Below are 20,210 nucleotides of genomic sequence, written 5' to 3' on the forward strand. Positions count from 1 at the left end.
TATTAGTGTAAAATATTTTTGGGGAAACACAGCTATACTTTGATTATAATTATATGATTATATGAATATATATTTGTGTGTTTCTAGAGCTAACACTGATTATAAATAGATGAATAAACATATACATATATTTGTATATATCTGTCTATGAAGTGAATATAATGAAACTGACTACGCTATGTATAAAAATGCAGCTATGAGTTGAGTAAAAGAGACTCAGGCCTGTAATCCTAGTGATGTGGGAAGCTGTGTTCTGAGGTTTACCCCCAAGGCCTTAGATTTTCAGAGGAGGCCTGTACCCTTCAGTGTAGCAAAGAAACACATATGCAGTGGAATCACACTCCCCAAACCCAGAGGAAAGTCAGTAGAAATCAGGACAAGCCTCTTATGACACTCTACTCAGTTTCTGTACCAACATGGCCATCTGTAGAACCTCAGATAGAAAGTAGACATTTCCTCCAAAAGGGTCTAAAAAGAGCCTTCTGAATTATAATCTCTGACTATACTGAATTAAACCTTATTTCCCTTCCCAAGCTGCAAACACATAGAAATATGGCAAGGGCTCAAGAGAGATGGACAAAGACTTACAAATACATAAAATTATATACTCTGTTTCAGTAATTCAATGACAAATCACCAAAGCATGTCTTGAATTTTTCTTTTTTTTAAAGGAAATGGAAACATACTCTGAGTGTATCAGGAACTGGATGACAGTTTTGTTGTTGAATTGTTGAATGCACTCCTGGGCAAAGGAGACACATATATGGAAGACATTATGTTGGGGTGAATGTCCTCACACAGCTTCACAAAATAATGGCTATAACTTCTATGATGTCACAGCCACCGTTGCCACAGCAACAAATAGGTGTCAGGCACTGGTTTTGCCCTGAAGTGGACTCATCAACACCAACAGGCACAAAGAATGAGAGGGAATGACTACTAGTCACCAGACTTCAGCTTGAAGAGCTGTCCTGACCAGAAGCTAGGATAAATCGAGCTGGGGAAGGTGGATCTCCATGTAAGACACCTGAACACTAAGGATTAAGCACTATTATAGGTATTGGAGAAACAGAAGTGAATGTGGCTCTCTCCTTACCAATTTCATGCTGAAACAAAAACCAGAAATCATAATTATAATTCCTATAAATCAGAGACATGACATTGGTGATTTTGTAGCAACAACTTCACAGTGAGTATGGGAGGAGACAACCCTGAACAAGAGATAGTTGATATGGGAGCCATCATCCAGGCAATTATCTAGGAGCAGGTACTCCAGGCAGTAAGAACAGCAAGTACATCCCCCATTGATGGGGATGGACCTGACTTCCTTCAGAAAAGGAAAACAGCACTGACATACTTGCTTGTGAAATAAGAATGGAAATGTACAATGAAGAAAAAAGAGGTCAGAAATGAAGATAAGAATTAATTAGATAGATATAGGATACTGTGGATTACAAGAAGAAAAGTTCTGATATTAGTATAAAACTGACATGACCCACTGGAACCAAAGTGCTAAAATAGCAGTCAGACACATCTGATTCATCTGAAGAATACTTCTAAAATGTGATTCTAGCTGGGCTCTTGTGGCTTACAATTGGAATCTTACTTACTCAGGAGGCTGATATCTGAGGATGAGTTTTAAGGAAACCCAAAGAGGAAATTTGTTAAGACATGTCCAATTAAACACCAAAAGTATGGTATGAAGTTGTGGTTCAACTGGAAGATCACTAGGCTTGAGGAAAAAACTAAGAAACAGCACCCAGGCCTTAGGTCCAAATTCCAGGACATCAAAAACAAAGAAGCCAACAAATAAAATTTGGTGCTCAGTCATTCATCACTTAGCATTCTAGTTCAATGTATTTGGTATGAGTCTTAGAAATTATATCCTTAGCAAATGCTCTTCCCGGATATTTTGCTTCATTACCAACTTTCAAACCCCTGGCAGCACCAATGTCTCCTCCCAGTTAGCATAGCAGTCAACCATTGGAAATTTGAAGATATACTTTATTAATCATAAGAGTTCTTATCATCTTTCCACATACATCAAATGAGTAGTCGCCACATTTCACTATTCTGAATGTTTATAATCCTCCTTTGAGTTAATAAGCATTAAAGCTTAAAAATTCTAGAGTGGTTATCAAATTAATTCAATAGTCATCATTCTTCCACTCAATCTTGTAACATATGTTTATAAAAGGAGAGATTATTTGAAAGTGTGTACATGATACCTTCTATCGCTAATAATCTCAAGAAATAGGGTTTTACAGAAACATCCTGATTGTTTTGCCAAAGGAAAGGATAAGAGATTTAAAAAAGAGACCTAACATCTCACAAGGAAAATGCTATTGGCTTTAGAACAATTTCATTTTCTAGAACTGTGGAAATCAGTTTCAGAAATGCCAGAGCAAAGGGTATTATTCAAATCATATTATCATGAGGTACAAGCAGTCTGTCTAGATCAACCTTCCAGGAAAAAAATTCAATGAATGAAAAGCAATGCTTCTAAAACAAGCCGGGTGTTGGTGGTTCATGCTTGTTATCCTAGCTACTTAGAAGTCTATGATGAATGGATCCCAAGTCAAAGCCTGGCCAGTAAAATCCTCCCTGTCTGCAACCAGCAGACAGTAAATATTAGCTCTATTCCTGAAGCCCAGATGGTTGCCTCTGACAACAGACACCCAGACACACAATAACACCCCTATTTGAAATATTATCAAATATATTCACGTAATATCTCCTGCTTGGGAGATAATGTTTAAAAGATGTATCAAAGACAGTTCAAAAAGGCATTTAAAAATTGATATTGGAAATATGTACTCACTGACTGAAATGTAAGTTACTGCCAGAATGGAGTTAGAGGCCCATTTGGTAACTTATCCACTCAACCATCTTTCCTCACATCCTGTCAGCCTGAACAGTGAGATTTTTGAATGCAAGGAATGTGTGTGAGCATATAGCTTGTAAAAGTAATAATCAAAAGCTAGGCATTGGAAGCTCAGGCCTGTAAAACTAGGTACTCAGAACTCTGAGATATGAGGAACTCAGTTCAAAGCCAACTGAGCAAAAAAGACACTTACCTCCATTTAAACAGTAAATAAAGAAAGCTGAGCTGTGCTTCAAATGGTAGAGCATATAAAAGCTAAGCAACAGTACCTAGGTCCTGAATTCAACTCCAGTACTGCCTCTCATACACAAAATAATCATGATTACACCACAGTATATGCACATGTTGACAAGGGATGTAGATGAATGGAATGATGACATCAGTTACCTCACCTTTAGTCTCAAGTTTTCTGTACAGCGTAGCCCAGTCTGTGAAAAGCCATAGGTGAAATCTTTCCTTAAAATCAGCGGATACATCCTCACTTCCCTCTGCACATTTATATTATGTATACACACCTATAAGGGCTAAATTTTATAACTAATTTTCTTTTTTTATTGTGAAAATACTGTACAGAGAAATGCATAATCTTACACACATGGTTCAGAATTATGTGCCCTTGTTTATGTTTCATAGGGAGCACAATATATTCAGCCTCTGGATCATTGTTGTAATCTTAGCTGTTCACAAGGATGGAATCTGAGGATCACAGTTTGATGCCAACCCAAGCTAATAAATCCTCAAATCCTTATCTTCAATTAACTAGAAAAAGCCAGAAGTGGAGATATGGTTCGAGGGGCACAGTGACAGCATTGAGAAAGGAATCTAAGCAAGAGCTCCAGACCCTCAGTTCAAGCCTGAATATTGGCCCACTAGTACTTCAAACGCCAACCTCCCCCCAAACACTAAACCAAAAATATGTCAAAATATTTTGTAACTCGTGAAGCAAAATCCAATGAGACAACATAGTTGCTAGTTTGTTAAAGAGTTGGCGGGGAAACCAGAAATTAAACATGTGTTCAAATAACATAATGAACAAGCAACCAAGTAAAATTTCCCAGTAAAGAAACTTCCTTAGTATTCACTGGGACCCCTGACAAAGAGAAATTTTTCTATGCTTTTTGAAAATTAGTGTTTTTTTTTCAGTAAGGTAAATAGTATAAATCTTTACTGTAAGTTATAGGAGTAATTGGAAGCTCCAAGTGAAATGAATGTACAACAAAAAGCATACAATATTACAAGTTTCTATGCCTCGGTTGACACACTAGAAAGTTGTTATACTGTGGCCTCTCGGAAAGAGAAGGGGGATGCTCAGCATCACTGGTCATAAAAGAAATGCAAATCAAAACAAAAATCACATTTAGTTCCCACTCACCCCAGTTAGAATGTCCATTATCAAGAAAACAAATAACAGATGCTGGGGTGGATATGCCTAAATGAGAACCCTACACTGATGGTAGGAATGTAAGCTGGATCAACCACTCTGGAAGGCAGTATGGAGGTTCCTCAAAAGACTAAATATAGAACTCCCTTAAGATCCAGCAATCCCACTCCTCACAGTTATCCAAATGATCTCAAACTTGGGGGCAATAAGCTAAGAGAACAACTATGTTCATTGCAGTATTGTTTACCACAGCTAAGATATGGAGCCAACCCAGTTGCCCCTCAATAGATGAATGGATCAAGAAAATATGGTATATTTACAGAATGGAATTTTATGCTTCTATCAGAAAGAGTGGCATCGTCCCTTTTGTAAGAAAATGAAAAGACTTGGAAGAAATCATACTAAATTAATCAAGCCAGGCCCAAAGAAACATGAGCTCTATGATTTCCCTCACTTGCAACGATTAGCATTAGCCTATTACTCCTGAAAGTGGATCATAGTAGCGCAGGAGTTATGAATACATACATGACCATACAAAATGATGCTAATTGAAATGAATACCAATATATAGAAACGGCAGGTCTTCTTTTGTTTAGTTGTCAAGCGTGATGTAACCAATGTACTACAGATAGTTCATTCTTCTTTCTTTATGTTATTTTTCTTCTCCTATTGGTTTTATCCATGGCAATTCCCATCTGTGATTGTGGTACCCTGCTTTCTGTATATTCATTTATCTGATTGGGGGAAGGGAAGTGAAATAACCAAATGCTGAAATAAGTATAAATGGTGATGCATTACAACAATGATACTCACAGGACATTGTGGGGGGAATTAACTTTACAACGAAGGGGGGGATTGGAGGGAAGGAACAGAGGGAGATAAACACTGGAGTGGGTAACAATGTTCAATGAGAAATGTAACTTACTCATGTAAATGTAACCCCTCTATACAGCATCTTTATAATAAAATAGATTTTTAAAAATATAAAAATTATTTTTTTCATAAAATCTCAAGCTGATACCAACAGAACTTCTGAGTTCGTGTCAAAGAGATTTTCAGGACTTTCAACAAGCTAGTCCTAAATACATATAACCACAATTAAGAGATAATGAGAAAAGTAGTGCTTTTTATTTTGTTAGATGAATAAAGGAAAATTTGTTTTTGTTTCTGTTAACATCGAATATGTGTTTGTTATCTGCATTGTTCCCAAGTCAGACTAATCTCTTGTCCTTAACTTTCTTTGGTATATATAACTTGGACATGTAATCTGAGATATAAGACGTTCTTTGTTGGGCTGGGAAGGTGGCTCAGTGGTAGAGCGCTTGCCTTGCATGCCTGAGGCCCTGGGTTCGATTCCTCAGCACCACATAAGCAAAAAGAAAAAAGCTGGAAGTGGTGCTGTGGCTTTAGTGGTAGAATGCTATCCTTGAGCTGAAGAGCTGAGGGACAGTGTCCAGGTCCAGAGTTCAGGCCCCACGACTGGACACACACACACAAAAAAAAGAAGTTCCTTGTTCAATTTGGAGGCACTCTTCCCTGGTCAAGAAGTTAGACTGGAAGAGCCTTCACACTTGCTGTGGTTTCTCTCGCACAGCTTACTGAGGAACTTAGGAGTTTGAGAAAATGACTGCTAATTAAGTGCCCCTAAATAATAAGAATTATTGGTAGAAACTGAAAACATATTTGGGTAATAAATAGACTAGAAAAAGGTTAAGTTTGCTATTTTATATCACTGCATTTCTTTTTGTCTAAGTATAGAAGCCAGACTTACACTAAGGTCCTAGAAGAAGCAAAATGGCTTATAGAGCTCAGATCATTTCCTTCCACAGAAGATGACAGCAGCAGAAGATATACAGGTCCACAAGTGGCACAAGGAAGTGAGAGTTTGATTTCTCCTTAAATTTTAGGGTCGAAGGTTCAATAAGGAACCCTATGGACTGATGACAGCTTAAGGAGGTATCATTTCCTGTGTTGTTCCATCTTAGGAAGCTGTCACCAGTCTCCCATCACACTGTAGGTGCCATGCCTGACTGGTGACCTTAGCTGTGTCCTGAGAAGGTCCAGCAAGGCTCTGTAATGTTCACTGGAGAGTCAGGATTACACTCTAACAGGACATACAGGAATGTGGTAATAAGGTCTGAGTCAAGGTTTTGTCAGATCTAGATGATTAGTAACAGTCACTACTGTCTTCTGGCTAAGAACGTGGATATATTATCAGGGTCCTGCACACAAATTTATCACAAGTGTTAGTTTGCACCATTAACTTATGAAAGACAAAAAAAGGTCATTAATGCCCTCTGACAATTTCTCATTAATATTTACTAGGTTAAAAGCTATATAAAATCAAGTTCATCGTGAGGAAAAAACCCAGACAAAAACCAAAACTGTTTTTCTGTGACAAAGTATTAAAAGTTAATGAAGCTGGGAAAGTTAAATGGATTTCTTTTTTACTATGGTTGAAACTGTCTTTTACATTTCAACTACTTAACAAAAAGAAGGTAGGCCAATCATGGCCAGTGGCTCACACTTGTAACTCTAGCTATTTGTGAAGATGAGATCTGAGGAAAGTGGATTAGAGCTAGACCAGGATAGAAAAATCAGTGAAATTTTGATCTCCAATTAACCATTCAAAATCAAGAAGTGAAGGTTGGTTCAAGTCATAGATGGCTAACCTTGAGTTAAAAAAACTAAAAGTCAGCTCCCTGAGTTCAAGCTCCATTATACACACACACACACACACACACACACACACACACACACACACACACACACACACACACACCTATTTTATCTCAAAAATAGCCAGTGACCAGGAAACAGAAACAAGATGATATTTTTCTTTGTTTTCTTTCATTTTTGTCATGTTTCTTCATTTATCTCTCTTTGAGAAGTGAAAGGGGTCATATTAAAAGTGAGACAAATGATGAACATGTTCAACAGTGATATTCAATTGGTACTATATGGAAAATGACCTATGCAACTTGTTTGTGAGGGAAAGATGGGAAAATGAAGAGATGAAGGGAAAGGTTAATATTATCCAAAAAGAAATGCACTCAGGGAAGTAGTGTCATTCTTTAGCAATAGATCTCAGAGACAGTGCTCAGGCCCTTGATTCAAGCCTGATTACTGACTGAAACAAAAACAAATACAAAAGAAATGTAGTCATTACCACACGTATGTAACTATCCCTTCTACAGCAAAATAATGATAAGAAGAAGAAGAAGAAGAAGAAGAAGAAGAAGAAGAAGAAGAAGAAGAAGAAGAAGAAGGAGGAGGAGGAGGAGGAGGAGGAGGAGGAGGAGGAGGAGGAGGAGGAGGAGGAGGAGGAGTAGGAGGAGGAGGAGGAGGGGGAGGAGAAGGGGGGAGGAGGAGGGGGAGGAGGAGGGGGAGGAGGAGGAGGAGGGAGGAGGAGGAGGAGGAGGAGGAGGAAGTTAATAAAACCAAACCAGTGAGAGAGAAAAATTGAGAGAGCAAGGGAAGGGGTGATATTTCAAAAAAGAAATATATCCATACCTGATTTATATGACTATAAACTCTGTGTAGCTCATATTTGTAATAATAATACAAAGAAAAAACAGAAATATAGTGCTGGAGGCTAACTCAAATGGAAGATCTGACTAATATGTATGTGATACCAAGTTCAAAACCCATTATCAATTTCCCCTTCAAAAATGGCTCTTCTCATCATGTGTGCTTTTCCTAGCTTATGAGAAGGGGTGCAAACAGTTAAAGAGAGAGAAAAATAAGCTGCCAGGCACAGAACTGTGCTTTTAAGGAGCAGTACTTGCTAGAACACGTGTTGACTAGAACAGATGATGACTCCATGTTTTCTGAAATAAAGAGACCTAGTTGAACTTGAATACAGGCTCCACTGTATATGAGATAGGGACTCAAAATTAACTAAAATCTCTGGAGCTCAAAGTCTTAATAGTTAAAATGAGCATAACAATACATATCTCACATTATGAGATCTGGATGTTATCAAATCTGGAGTGGGTTTTATCTTATGTGTGTGTGAAACACTCAAACACTGCTGGAAGAAGTATAAACTGGCATGATGTTTACTAAATTACTTAACAGTAATACAGCAACTATACCGACTCCTGCCTGTTATCTTACAAAGAGGCTGAGAAAAGAGGATCAAGGTTCTAAGGCAGAACAGGAAAATGGGTCAGACTCATCTCCATTGACCTCTGAAAGAGCTTGAGGTGGAGATTGGTTCAAGTTGTAGAGTGCTAGACTTGAGCAAAAATCTCAGGAACAGTGCCCAGGCCCTGAGTTCAAGCCCTAGGACCAGCAGAAGCGCCCGCGCGTGTGTGTGCACACGCGCACACACACACACACACACCACAAACATACATACACAAACACACACACAATTTTGTATGTTCCTATCACCCCACTTAACAATACTTTCCCATTTCCAAGCTCACCAGTTGTTGTTGTTTTGTTTTGTTTTAAAAGGGACTTGCTGTGTAGCTCAGGCTGCTCTTAAGCTTACAATCCTTCTGGGTGCTGTGATTACAGGCATGTGTACCATAATTGGCTTCACTCAGTAACTCTATCTATAACATTTTTGGCAAGAAATTCATTCATACTCATGAAGATATGTGGCTTAAAGCTGTTCATATTAATATTCTACTATACAAATATAAATAATATAGCTGGACATGGTACTATACTAACACATGGTAATGCAGACAGAATTAGGAGTTGAGGAAAGCCAGATTTACACTGCAGAACCTTATCTCCAAGGAAAGAAATTCTATAAATGTAAATCTACTCTGAGACATACAATATGTTAAATTAATATAATGGAACATATAGATTATTGTTAATGGAAATAAAATCTTGGCAGAAATTTTAAATACATACATATGTATATATATTTAAATTTGAAGAAATAAAATTTCAAGTGGTATTATCTGCATTTTTCAGTCTGTCACCTACCTATTTACTCACACATTGATTTCTGTTTAGTCTTCACAAAATACTGTTCTCTCACATAAGTACAAAAAAACTGCATAACAAAAAGTACAAAAAAGTGCATTATCATAAATGCAAATGTAGTTTATTCCCTACCATGATAATTTGGAGAAAACATGCATTAAGCTAATGGCATTGAATACTGCTCAAGAAGGGGACTCAAAGAGAATGTAGATTATGTGTGTGTGTGTGTGTGTGTGTGTGTGTGTTCCATGAGTAAATAATGGAGTCAGAAGTGACCTAATATTCCTGTTTAGTCTTTTTGCTCAAAGCTGACACTCTACCATGAGAGCCACATCTCCACTTCTGGATTTTGGTTTCTCAATTGGAGAAATATCTCAGATTCTTCTGCATAGGCTGTTTTAAACCAGGATCCTCCGATTTTTTACCTCTAAAGTAGCCAGGTTTTAAAATATGAGCCATAGGTGGACAGCAACTACATTAATATTTTTGCATGTTTGAATGAATTTTAGAGTAAGACATATATGTTACTTTTGAGAATTGAGAATGTAGGACAATAGTAATTAATATTTAAGAGATCATAAAGCAAACAAACCTGAAAATAGAATTTAGCTGAGAATAATATGGAATAAATCAAAATTACCCATGACAGTTTTCAGTCTGTGCACAGAAATGATTGCATTGTTGGAGCCCAAGGCCATCAGATAGCTAAGCTCCAGCTGGCTTCTATGCTCATGAGGCCAGCTAGTGCTATTCACAAGAATGTGATGTTGTTAGATGGCAGGGATCAGCTTCAAGTTCAGAACCTGAAATATTTCTATTGATCTAGAAGTGGAAACACAGCAGGACAAGAATGTGATTAGAAGTGCTGAATGCAAAAACCATAGACTCCAAAGAAGACAGAATAACTCTTTCTATATCTGAAAGAGTATTCTCTCACAAAGAATCCTGAGCCGAATATGGTGGTCAATGTGTGTAATCTCTGAACTTGAGAGGATGATTTAGAAGTTGAGACCAGCCTATGTTTTAGGCCAACAGAAGGACACATAGTAAAATGCTATCTTAAAACAACAACAACATTGTAAAGCTGGTTTTGACATGACATTTTGTACTTCTCATTGTTGCAACAGGTCCACCTGAATCCTTAAACGACTTGGGAGGGGGGGTATGATTGGGTGGGGGGGAGGGGGGAGGTTGGGAAGGGAGGTGAAGGGTAAACAAAGGAGGAGGCTGCAATGCTTGGTAAGAAATGTATGCATTATCCTGCCCATGTAATTGTAACCCCTCTGTACAGTATGTTCTCAAATAAATTAAAATTAAATTAAAAACAACAACAACAACAGTCCCAATAACTGGGAATATGGTTAGTTGTAGAGTGCTGGCCTCGCATGCATGAAGCACTTGATTTGATTCCTCAGTATGATATAAGCAGAAAAATTGGAATTGGTAATGTGGCTCAATTGGTAGAGTGCTAGTCTGGATCAAAGAAGCTCAGGGATAGGGCCCAGGCCCTGATTTCAAGCCCCAGTCTGGCAAAATTTAGCAACAACAGCAACAACCAAATGCAAAGTGCTGTTTGTTGAAATAAATATGTTGAAGAATTGTTGATGCTCACTAGAAAATTGTGCTGTCGCCATTCATAATGAACTTTGTTAGAAAAAGTAAAATAAATTAATGAAATATTATCTGGCATTAGACAGGACATAGTGAGATCTAAAAATGATAGCTGCCTATGGTGACTTGACACAACTAACATTACAGATACACTTTCTAGATTGTAATTTTTAAGGATACAATCGTGGGTTTTTTCTTTTTCAAAATAATTATACTGCCGGGGGCCAGTGGCTCACCCCTGTAATCTCAACCCTCTGAGTAGCTAGGATTATAAGCATGCACCCCTGGCAACTGGCTAAAATAATTGCTTACCTGAGACGGAAGCCAGTTAGTATTAATTGTCAATCATGTTTAACTTTGTAAAATAAACTTTACTGAAAAGCCTTACAGTAGAAATAAGGAATAAAATGTGTCTGTTTGTTAAAAAGTTCTTACTAAAAGCTACATATTTTACTTACTTTTTTCTTTCAAAATTGTGTTTTCCAGAATCATACCTTATCTTCCCTTGCTGTTTCTTTCATTTATTTCATACAGGCCCACAGCTTCTTCAACTATCATTTATGTGAAGAGCTTGCACATATCTATTTTCAGTCCAAATTCCTTGTATGCATCTATCATACACATATTCAACTGCCATAAAAACTTGTGAAACAATAATCACCCCTTTCCATTACTGGATATTAATGTGTGAGTAAAATTTAGGAAAACAAAGAATAACATCAATAAATATAACTAGATTTTAATAGTAAGGTTAAACATAAATTCAATATTGATTATTTTCTGAGCAATTTAATAAAAACCTCAAGGAAAAGAAATCAACTATTTTGAGTACTGATATTGTGGTTTAAACTAAGGATCTTAACTTCTCACTTAAGCTTTTTCCCTAGTGGGTGGTGCTATATACATGAACCGCAGCTCCCCTTCCAACTTTATTTTGGGGATTATATAGAGATAAGAATCTCATGGAATAAAAATTCAGCTGTGTCCCTATCTTGGGGTTCATTTCAATTGACATCATCTTTAATGGTCATATGGTACCATGTACTAGTTATTACAAGTAAAGGAAACTATGGGACCTATGTTTATTTGGGCCTGGAATATTTCACTTAATATAATTTTTTTTATATCTTTCCATTTCCTTACAAATGGGAGATGTCATTTTTCTGATAGAGGCATAGAATTCCACACACGCATATATATACATATACATATACACATATATAAATATACATATATGCATATATATATATATATGTATATATCACATTTTCTCTTTTTTATTGGGCAAATACCATACAGAGGGTTTGCAATTACATGGGCTATGTAATGAGTACATTTCTTATCAAGAATTGTTGCCTTCTCCTTTGTTTCCCCTTCCCATCACTTTGCATTCCACCCCACCCCTCGTCCCCCCACCCCAAGCCACAGTAGTAATGTTAGTTTTTCAACATAATATCTTGAACATCTCATTGTTGCAATGGGTCCACCTATATCCCTATTTAAACAATTTGGTTTTCCCTTCCCCTCCACAAATTATACCACCATAAAATACAGTGAAAACAGGGGTTATACTGTGGGGGAGGGCCATACAAAGCAACAAAAAAATCATCTTATAAATATGTTAGAAACAAGCAAAAGAAAGAAAAAAAAAGTTTGAAGCCTTATCTTGGGGTTCATTTTGCCTCACATCAACTTATCTGACCTTTTCTACTTGTCTCAGACATATACTAGTTATTGCAAATAAGAGAAACCCTGGGACATAAGTTTCTTGGGGCCTGGTTTATTTCACTTAATATAATTTTTCCAAGTCTTTCCATTTCATAACAAATGGAGCTATGTCATTCTTTCTGATGAGGCATAGGATTCCATTGTGTATATATACCACATTTTCTTGATCAGTTCATCTACTGAGGGGCACCTGGGTTGGTTCCATATCTTAGCTATAACTGCCAAGACAGCCATCTACCATCTCAACAAATGAGCTGGCCATCGTGATTTACATCTGAAATCCTAGCTAATTATGTGGGAGGCATAGGTAATAAAGTCTCAGTCAATCTAAGATCACACCTGTGCAAAAAGTGCAAGACCTCAAGCAAATTATATGGACTAGAAGTATGGCAACATTGGTTGAGCTGCTTGGTGCTATACAACAAAAGTCCTGTCTAGCAAGCAGAGAACTCCTAGATAGAACCCTAGTAATACTCCTTTCTTCCACCAAAAAGCCTAAATAAGTTTGTCCTATTTGAACATCTAATTTCAAGGCCACTGACAGATCAGAGATAGTGACCTTCTCTTTAAAACCTAACTTTCACCCTAATGATAATCCAATTCTAATGTTTAAGGAAGATACTCTAGTTTTTAATCATTCTAATGAATATTCCAGTTTTCACTCTGGAAATGAGTTTCAGTTTGCTCTAATTCCCACAAATTTTCTGACTCTACCACTAAAGTTATCTTGTTCCCTCACATGAGCCATTATATTACTTGTCCTCAAGTTCTCTTATCAGGAAAAATACTGTAGTTTCCATTGATTCTACCTTTACCTGAACCACTGTATCTGAAAAGTTTCAGATTTACTTACCATCTGGTCCATTACTTACCGCTAACTCTCAACCTAAACCTGGCTGGAAAACTCTCATTAATCACTACAAGAATGATCACTGAGAAATACATATAATGATAATGTCTTAGTTACTATTCAGCCTCACATATTTGCTTCTACTTGTTAGTGAACACAATTTTATACTAAAAGCTTTCTTATTTGTAACAGTAAATAAATCAGAAGAAAATACTGATCCTAATCTTAATCCAAATTATATGGCAATGCTAACACTAACACAAGTACACTAGTTTTCACTCACCCTTCCAAACATAAGTTTCAATTTTTTCCAATATCTTAGTCATTTTCTAACACTAAACTTAATCTTTCTTAACTGGAACATTGAGAAGAACCATCAGCCTAATTGTAAGAAGATTCATATATTAATATCAATACTCTAGTATACATTCATTCTAATTCTTACCAGGCATATATTAAAATTTACTTTCAATTTGACCCTCATTTTTTTTCTCCTTTACTCTATGCCTAACCATGGCTGGAATCCTAACCATAACCTTGACAGTACTCGTATCCCAATTCTAAAATGTATGAAAAATGCTCGTTTTGTGCAAGCCTAACTGAAATTCCACTGGTAATTCTTGAAATAAATTGCAGGTTTTCTGTAAACCCTACAGATTTTTTCACTCTTAACTCTGAATGTATTTTGTTCCATAATAGGAATCATTATACCCATTGATCTCAAGCCCTGATATTGTGAAATGCATTGTACTTCCATTATCCCAGCTTTTCCTAAATTCCTAGAACCTAAAAAGTTTCAGCTTTACTTAGTATTTAACATTTCTTTTTTTTTTTCTTTTTGTCGGTCGTGGGGCTTGCACTCTGGGCCAGGGCATGATCCCTGAGTTCTTTACCTCATAGCACCGCTTTTGTGTTTTATGGTGGTTAATTTGAGATAAAAATCTCATGGACGGTTTTGCCATTTTTTAAGTTCTGTGTTGATTTCCTTTTTCAAGATTTTAAAGTTTTCATCATAGAGGTCCTTCTCTTCTTTAGTTAAATTAATTCCTAGGTATTTTATTTTTTGTGGGGCTATTACAAATGGAGTTGCTTTCCTAATTTCAGCCACACTTTTCTCATTGTTGGCATACAGAAAAGCCATTGATTTTGGGGGGTTAATTTTATAACCTGCTACTTTGCCAAAGTTTTGAATCAGCTTGAGTAATTTGGGAGTGGAGTCTATGGGATTCTTTAAATACAAGATCATGTCATCTGCAAAGAGGGAGAGTTTTATTTCTTCTTTCCCTATTTGGATCCCCTTTATGTCTGCATCTTGTCTTATTGCTGTAGCTAGGCATTCTAATACTAGATTGAAGAGAAGTGGAGAGAGTGGGCATCCTTGTCTTGTTCCTGAGTTAAGAGGAAATGGCTTTAGTTTTTCACCATTGAGTATAATGCTGGCTGTAGGTTTGTCATATACAGCCTTTATTTTATTGAGGAATGTTCCATGGATTCCTAATTTTTCCAAAACCTTCATCATGAAAGGGTGTTGGATCTTGTCGAATGCTTTTTCTGCATCTATTGAGATAACCAAATCTCATGGACTTTCCTGCCTGGGCTACCTTTGAACTGTGATCCTCAAAAACAGCTTCCTGAGTAACTAGGATAATAGGCGTGAGCCACTAGTTTAACCCATTTCTTTGCTCTATCCTCAACCCCTGTTAACCAGAAACCTAATCCAAATCACATTCTGATTTAACACCAAATGGCTAATGTAAGGACAATTGTCTAAATTCTATTCAATCGCACATTTTTTTTGGCTTCTATTTCTTATTGGAAAACTAAAATTTACCATAAAGCTTATCCTTCCCTAACCCTAATGGGAACAAAAAAGTATCTCTCACTTTAAACCAAATTTTATCTGAATGTTTAAAGTAACACAGACTGGTTTTCATTCATTCTTGCCATTCATTCTTCTTAAAATATGTGGCAGTTTTACACAATGTCTTACATGTTTTTCTCATCCTAACCCAGCTCTAACTGGCACACATTTCCTAATCCTAAGCCTAGATGTAACCGAATCATCATGTTAATAGCAAGCCACTTTTTCATATTTATCCTAACTCTTGCTCAGCCTGTAGGTCTAAATTTTACTTGCATTTTGAATATATTTTTAAGTGTTTTTCTATTTCCAGTCAGGTTTTATTGTTCATTATTTTTAAAAATTTTTATTTTGTTGAAAAGGTGCTTTAAAGAAGGATTAGTTACACGTGTAAGGTAAGGAGTACGTTTCTTGTTGAGCATTGTTACCCACTTCTTTCTTGTTCTCCCACTATCAGATCCCTCCCCACTTCACTTACCCCTCCTTCCCAATGGTGTAATCTTTATTTTCAACATAGTGTCTTGTGAGTATCATTGTTGCAATGGGTCATCCTCTGATGAACCTAAATTTTCTATTTCTCTAATCCTGGGATCCTAACCATAATAATAATGATAACTCAATTCAAAAGTTAACAAAAAATATTCAGGTTTTTATTCATCCTATTAATTCTCTGTACATCTTGAATTATCTTGCAGTTTAGCTTCAATCTTCCAAATTAGTTTATATGCGCATCTATAAAGATGTAATTTTATGTGAAAAACAGAAGATCTTTGGGGGAAGGAGTAATGAGAAGGAAATAGAGGGAGTAAAATCCAATACGTTAAATATATTATGGAATTGTCACTTCCGACAATTACTATCCATTAACAAAATAACTAAAAATTAATAAAGAACACACTGCCTTCTAGTGTTCTTTAAGAGAGCCATGATCTGACTTTTGAAAAAAAAACTCGTGCTAGATAAAATTTGTCCATGCATAATTTATATTGTTTGCCAATTATTTAACTTGATGAATAAAAATTTATCGAATAAGATTCTTTGACAAAAAATATAAAACAGTGACTTAGCAATTGTTTGAGAAAAAGTTATTCTTATGAGTTTTAAGAAACGGAATTGATATTTCCCTACAAAGCAATGAATTAGGTTTACTAATCTAGTCTTTGTAGTAAGTTTAGAGAACATAATTGACATGAGAAACAACTAACTGTATATCTTGTTTCTTGAATGAGTGATATTTTAAACATTGTCTTTTATTCAAATAAATACTTAGGTTTACATTTCAAAATAAGTGCAATTTTATCTCCTTTCAGAACAAGTACTTACCCTGCAATTAAATGTACTAGCATATTCAGGTATTTAAAAGCTAAATTTTCTATGTTTTATATGCAGCTCTACATATTCAGAATGAGATGATTTTTTATTCATAAATATCTAACCCCAGATTTTTCCTTTATCAATATAAATTTTCTCATGAGTTTGTAGTGAAGGCTCCAGTAACCAGACTGGTTAAAACAATTTCTTGAATTCTAAATTTTAAATCAAATCATTTTTAAGCTTTGATAATATCATTTATTGTCTCTTCAGAGCAATTAAGCTAAAACAAATACTACTTTTTAACATTTCACTCACATTGTAAAGAATATTAACATAGGTCAAAAAGAAACTAATTATTTCAGACTCATCATATTGGGTGATCTTATTGTGAAGAATGTAGAGAGTAGAAGGTCCTTATACTCAATAAATAGTTTTGGTTAAATTAAATCATATATCTGGATTTCTGATTTGGAGCTTAATCACATGGAAACAGGAAAATAATAAAAAATTTACTTTGGGATCACCAGAAAAGGATATGTGTGCATGTACCACAGTTGCTTTACTAGTTTGTAGTTGAACACTGGACTTCGATTTATATCTTGGCTGTTGTGGTGAGTAATGTAACAATGAACTACAGATACATTTATGAGTTACCCACAGACAAATAATCACACCATTGGTGGGTCAGACAATATTTCAACTTTGGATTTCTTTAGGAAACTTCATACAATTTTCTACAACGAGAACACTAACCTGTATTTTGACCAAGAGTGTAGAAAATTTCCTTTTCTCCACAGTGTCACCAGCCAACATTTTTACCTTTTTAGTTTTTTTAAAGGACATGTTTTTACTGTGTGCAGTACCCAAGACTGGCCTTAGACTCAAATCCTTTTACTCCAACCTCCAATCACTTGGAATTACCAGCCTTTACCACCACACCTGGTTCTTTGGCTATTTTTATGAGTTATAATAGTTAAGAAGTAGTCTCATAGTAATTTTGAATTGCATTTCTCTAATGACTTCTGCTCACAAAGCATTAAGCCAACATAGACGTTGTATTAAATACAAATTTGTAAATCCACAGGTGATTTTCAGGGCTTTTTGGAAAACATGTCTATTCAGAACTTTTGTCCATTTTTAATCAAGTTTCTTGTTAATCTCATCTTTAATCTCTCTATAGAAAATCAATAATTAATTCAAGGTAGTAGAAAGGAAAAAAATAAGCAGCTCCTAACATTTTTAAATTTTTAATAACATGATATTGCTTAAATCATTTTTTCTGTTGACGCTTGAGACTCTATAACTCAATTTAGTTAGACCTTTTACAAGGCTATATATATTTTATTTATTTTACTTTGTTCTTTCCTGCATGAATAATTTAACTTGGTTTCTTTCAGTCTCATGTAATTCAGATTTCAAACTGAAGAATAAATGGAAGGAAGCAAACAAAAAATATAGTTCCCCTCATCTGATGATGCCTCTACAAAAATGAGGAAAGTGTTCATCCTTCTAAGGACCAACAATAGAATATTAAAAAGACAATTTATTCTTCTAGGTCTTCCTTATCTTTGCGATGTAACTTAAATGATACAAAACACAATATACTGCTCAGATACTTTTATGTTTTATCAGTTTTGCACATTTTCATATGGATTTCACCTCAGTCTACAACATTCCTTCATCGTTCTGTCCCTGTTATTTTTATATTATCACAACATAAGATAACCAGTTTGATTTACAGCATAAGTTATCCACTGGCTTCCTTGGAAGCAAAGCATGGTCAATAGATATTACTTCTGGTTGCTCACACTACATGTAATGGTTTCTGTACTACTTATCACATTCTATTTGGTATTTAAAAAAGAATGCTGGCTAAACTCAAAGCTCATTCATAGGTTTACGTTAAGGGTTTCACAAGTTTTATGCTCTTAATTCTTAAGATAACATTCGTTATAATGCTAATGTTATTACCATTGTAGTGTTGGGAAAAATTATAGTTAAAGACAGTAAGTGCATGGCCCAAAGACACACACAGTGAGGAAGAAAATGAGTCAAAGTTTCCAAAAGTCTTTCAGCAATACCAAAAAGGTGGATAAAATCTCTCCATTCTCTTACACTCTCAATTCAATATTCATATTGCCCAAGAAATAATAGCGTAGCAAATATTACAAATGGTGATTGTTTTCTATCACATTTTGTCTTCAACACAGACTGTGGTGGTGACATTGGGGTATCATGCACAGAGCTGAGCTTACAAATTGAGGTCCGAAGACAGCCAAATTTCTTCTGTCCCACAGTTCCAGTTTCTTTTTTAAAACGTACCAGAACTTTTAAATATCATCACTTACTATCTTTTCACAATCCCCAAACGAATTAAATTGACATATAATCACTCCAAAAGGCTTTCAAATAAGGAGATGATACAACAGGCACCCATAAAGTAAATTTTCTTTTATTTTTAAAATTATTCTATAAACATTGTGCTGGCTGGTCACACTTATAATCCTATCTACTCTGAATATTTGCTCAGGAGACTGAGATCTGTGGATTACACTTGGGAGCCAATCAGGGCCAAAAAAAAAAAAAACTTCATGAAATTATTTTTCAAAATGTTTAATGAACTAGCAAAGTGCCAGGAATTGGGATGTAGCTTACATAGTAGATCACCAATCTAGATAGGAAAGGCCTAGCAAGACCTTGAAGCCCTGATTTTTATCTCTGAGCATGATGATATACATGTATGACATGTGTTAGCAGGTACATGTGTGTTTGCTTGAACGCTGCGGCACTCACACTCACATACATTTATTCAAATTACCTTCATATCAGTGTTCTGCATTAATTTCTTTGTTAGCGATATTATATGGGTAAAATAGAGGAAATAAACTCTTCCATCTCAGAACATTTTTGTATGTTTTTTTTGTAATAATACTGTGCAGAGGAGTCACATTTACATGAACAAGGAAACTAGTACATTTCCTAACAAGAATTCTTACCTCCTCCTTTATATTTCCCCTACCATCCCTTCCCTTCCACCTCCACAAGTACACTCCCCTCCCCCTTCCTTCCTCCACCTAAATTGTAAAGCTCATTTTTCAACATAGTGTCTTGTGCATCTCATTGTTACAATGGGTCAACCTGTATCCTTATTTGAGCAATTTTTCCCTTCCCCTCCCCAAATTAGAGAAGCATACATTCAAGATGTATGTGCACCAACTTCAAATACAGAGAAAACAGGGGTTATAGCGTGGGGAGAAACATACAAAGAAACAAAAAAAAATGCCATCGCTCATTATAAGTACGTTAGAAACAATATCAAGAAAGAAAAAACCACTTGTGTCACTATCTTGGGGTTCAATTTCTTTAACATCATCTTATCTGGTTCTATGTACATAGCTTCTCAACTTTTCTGCTTATCCCAGACATACATTTGTTATTGAAAATAAGGGAAATCATGGGACCTATGATTCTTTGGACTTGGGTTACTTCACTCAATAAAATTTTTTCCAAGACTTTCCATTTCCTAACAAATGGGGCAATGTCATTCTTTCTGATGGAGGCATAGAATTCCATTGTGTATATATACCACATTTTCTTGATCCATTCATCTTGTGAGGGCATCTGGGTTGGT

The sequence above is a fragment of the Dipodomys spectabilis genome, unplaced genomic scaffold (genome assembly GCF_019054845.1).
Source record: "Dipodomys spectabilis isolate Male_0828 unplaced genomic scaffold, ASM1905484v1 ptg000200l, whole genome shotgun sequence".
In the NCBI taxonomy this organism is placed as follows: Eukaryota; Metazoa; Chordata; class Mammalia; order Rodentia; family Heteromyidae; genus Dipodomys; species Dipodomys spectabilis.